This window comes from Echinops telfairi, unplaced genomic scaffold, assembly GCF_000313985.2.
Source record: "Echinops telfairi isolate 266 unplaced genomic scaffold, ASM31398v2 ScPeMD7_9;HRSCAF=40, whole genome shotgun sequence".
NCBI classification, from domain to species: domain Eukaryota; kingdom Metazoa; phylum Chordata; class Mammalia; order Afrosoricida; family Tenrecidae; genus Echinops; species Echinops telfairi.
Genome location: NW_022103906.1, coordinates 43,209,994 through 43,214,152, shown reverse-complemented (window position 1 = coordinate 43,214,152; position 4,159 = coordinate 43,209,994). Strand labels below are relative to the sequence as shown.

Sequence of the window (4,159 nt, the reverse complement as noted above, 5' to 3'; positions counted from 1 at the left end):
ACACACTGTGTATCACTCCAACACGAAAGCCTTACTTGTCACCTGGTAATATGAATTCCCAATCATGACCATGATGTCCCAGAACTGGAAGATCCCTACTATGTGAGGTGCTTTTATCACAGTGGTAAGAAGTGTGGGGTTCATTAATTTGCTCGTGCTTTTGTAGGGAATAGTTCATTATATCCCAGACCCCTGGGATCTTTGTATTTTTTGCTGGTGAGGTCCTTGAATCTTTTTTTAAAACAGTTTTATTGGCACATAATCCACATATCATACAATTCAATAGTTTAATCATATCAAGAAGAGTTGTATAATCTTTACCACAATTAATTTTAGAACTTTTTTCTTTCTTGTATTCATGGTTAATAACTGCCCATTTCCCCCAACCCCACCTCCCATACTCTTAAGAAACCAATAATCATGATACTGTCTCTATAGATTTACCTATCCTGGATGTCATGTACAGAAAACATACAAAAACAAAACAAAACAAAGCAAAACCCTAACAACAATAACAAAATAAAACAGGAGAAAACCTTAATAATAAAACAAAATAAAATAGGAGAAAACCTGAAAAGTAAACAATACTGAAAACTAGAACAATTATAAAATGGGTCAAAAAGGAGATCAAATGCTAAGGTGTTAAATTTCACCCTAAGGACATTTGCCATCATCCATTCGCCAATGCACTCTGCATGACAGCACGGCTCTTCACGTCCCTAAATCCATCAACATCACACCCCTCTTCTCTGGTCAGATGGGATTCACCAAAGGCTATATCCACATGGATTTCCTTTACTGTTTTAGCAAATGGAAACAACTTTTAAATGGTTCAAAAAGGGAATCAAATAAGATATTACATTTTAACCTAACTATATTTACCATAATCATCCTAACGATCTTGTCTGATAAAAAGGCTTTCCACTTCCCCGACTATGGTTAGAGGGGATTCACCGGAGGCTTGACCTTATGTATGGAGGTCCTGGAACCTTTGTTGGGTTTATTGCTCATGAACTGGAATGAGTGTGTTTTACCAGGGCCTAGAAACACGAGCTACTTCTTGCTTATCCAGTCTGATCAACGTTAGTGGTATACTATAGAATATCCAGAGAGTTCTTCAGGCTGTATTTTGACAGAGGAGGAACATAGTCCGGGTGTGGGGGTGCTGGGGATGGTGCAGAGAGCAATTGTTTACTGTAGTTTGGTTCAAGTGGTTGCCAATTTTCTGATCTGTCTTCCTAATGATGTTGTTAGGTGCTGTGGAGTCGTTCCCATTCAGAGCAAACCTACGTACGATTAAAGGAAGCACTGCGGGGTCCTGCGGCATCCTCCCAATTGTCCTTCTGTTTGAGCTTGTTGTTGCAGGACTGGTCAGTGCACCTTGTTGAGGCCCTTCTGCTTTGGCGCTGCCCCTCTGCTTTACCAAGCATGATCCCTTCTCCAGGGACTGCTCTCTCTGACAGCAGGTCTGAAATATGTGAGGAGAGGTTTGCCATCCTTGGTTCCACGGACCACTCTGGCTGTTATTTTCTCCAAGAGAGATTTCCTAGTTCTTTCAGCAGTCCATGGTATTTTCAATATTCTTTGACAGCACCATAATTTTTTTTTTAATTAAAAAAAATTTTTTTCTCTTTTTAAACAGGGGAGAGCGCGAACTCAGTCCCCCACTACCACAAATTATGCAGTCGAGTTTCCCACATTTGGGGAAATCGTAGGGGTCAGCACATGTGAGTGCAATGGGTGAGCCTCGCCCTGGGAAAACCACCTTTGTGATCATGGTATCTCCCGTGCCAGGTAAGTATAGCACCATAATTCTTGAGAAGAGATGAGAAACAATGGATTTGCAGCTTATAGGCCAGACACCATGTACTGGATGAATCATTATTTACTCTAATAAAGATACCAAATCTGATACCACAGCTTCCATTCTGGCTATTATTTAGGTTAGTTTAAGGCAGTCCAATGACATCTACCAAGATCAAAAATTCTTAATAGTTTAAAAAAATTATTTTATTGGGGGCTCATACAACTCTTATCACAATCCATACATTCATCCATTGTATGTCAAGCACATTTGTACATTTGTTGCCCTCATCATTCCCAAAACATTTGCTTTCTATTTGAGCCCTTGGTATTAGCTCCTCATTTTTTCCCCCAAGATCAAATTTTTGTAAGAACAAGATTGGATAAATTAATGCATGTTATTGACCACTAGGCCTACCCCGCCATTCTTTGGGCTTTTAAGGGTATAATTAATATCTGTTTTTCCCAAGGGTGTGATATTGTTTTTTAGTATCTTTGCTTGGGGATAGAGTAATTTCAGACACCATCTCTCACCATTTCTCACTTTGAAAATTTTATTTTACAAGCCAACAAATCAATGTTGAGGCTCTTCCAACTGTTAATTATATCTACTCCAATTATACGTTTACATATAAAATTTTACAGAATGCAAACTAGCCTATTGATTGGCTATCAATAAATAATAAATTGAAATGATAAAATATAGTTCATAATTAAATTATAATATTAAATACTGAGTGGTAATTCTGAAAAAAGATGTGCATAGCTTGCACATTAAAAATGGCCATTATCAGCCAACAAACATATGAGGAAATGTTCCCGATCTTTAGCCAGAAGAGAAATGCAAATTAAAACAACAATGAGATGCCACCTAACACCCTCAAAGATAGCCCGATTCAAACACTCAGAAAGCAACAAATGTTGGAGGGGCTGTGGGGAGACAGGAACTTTCATCCACTGCTGGTGGACCTGTAAGTATGTACAGCCACTATGAAAATTGATCTGGTGATATATAAAACAGATGGAAATTGTCCATACCCATACAACCCAGCAATCCCCTTACTGGGCATATACGCAGAAGAGGCAAGAAACAAACCACGGGCAGACATCTGTGCTTCAATGTTCATTGTGGCACAGTTCACAACTGCAAGGAGTTGGAAACAACCCAAATTTCCATCAACTGATGAGTGGATTAAAAAACTGTGGTATATACATACACTGGAGTACTATGCATCACTAAAAATCAGTTATGAATGCATGAAGCATATCACCTCAAGGGTAGAACTGGAGGAAATCATGCTAAGTGAAGTAAGGCAAACACAAAAGGAAAAGTACAACATGAGTCCGCTGAGGTAAGCTTTTAAAAAAAATGCAAAATGCACAGGGAAAAAGCTACTGTATACAAACATTCCTGGGGTGAGGACCAGGTAGTATGGCAGGGACCAGACCAAATCCAGGGATCCATATGGTAGCCAACTAAAAAGGAGGGGAGGAAAGGGAAAAAAGAAAAAAGAAATGGATAGCGGGGACATAGGACACTAACCCACCCAAGGGGAGGGTATTGTTTATATCTCCACAGGGAATGAGGGACCAGACTTCAACTCAGTGATCCAAGATGTGAATGCAACATGCCAGCATGAAGTAGGGAACCAGTGGAGAGGTCTAAGGGGACAGCCCAAATCCCATGTGGACACCTGCCCTTCCCCCCAGAAGAATTGATTTCAGAGGACAGCACTGAATCTGCAGCTCCGGGAGAGGGACATGTCTGATCACAGCACGACAGCAAATGAAGGGGGAGAAAGAGAGAGTGGAGCACATCCTGGCCCACCAAGCCTTGAGGACGATATTCCTGCTCAGAGCAGCCAATCCACAGAGAAGATCATATGGCTGGCCCCACTATGAGACACGACATCCCTCACTGACCCACAGCCCTACACGGGACAACACTGGAGACACAGTGTGGGAATTGTGCCCGATCTGATCCCACCACACTGAGGTAAAATACTATGGGTGAGCAACAAAACAGCAGGGGAACTGAGCAACGAAGTCCCCAGGGAATACAAAAAATAGACTTTGGGGCCAGGGCTTGATGCCCCATCAGACTCAACTGGAAAACACTCCTAAAGGCCAACAAACAGTCCTTGAACTAACTACAAGCTTTTCTTTCTTGTTGTGTTGTTTTGTTTTTTGTCATTGGCTTGTTGGTATTATTTTATTTTGTTGCTTGGTTTTGCTGTCTTGTTTTTGTGCATGTTATTATTTCCGCAGGTCTGTCTAAATAAGATAGGCTGGATGAACAGTCTGGAGGAGAAAACAACAGGACTGACAGTTCCGGGGGGACATGGGAGAAGGGGAG

The 4,159-nt window shown here is 41.0% G+C and overlaps 1 non-coding gene across 1 annotated transcript; it reads right to left on the bottom strand.

The window, feature by feature from the left end:
* Positions 1-1,639: 1,639 nt before the first annotated feature.
* Positions 1,640-1,802, bottom strand: LOC115868397. The gene has a single exon (XR_004045570.1). It is a non-coding gene; the product is annotated as a U1 spliceosomal RNA (small nuclear RNA).
* Between the last annotated feature and the right edge of the window lie 2,357 nt (positions 1,803-4,159).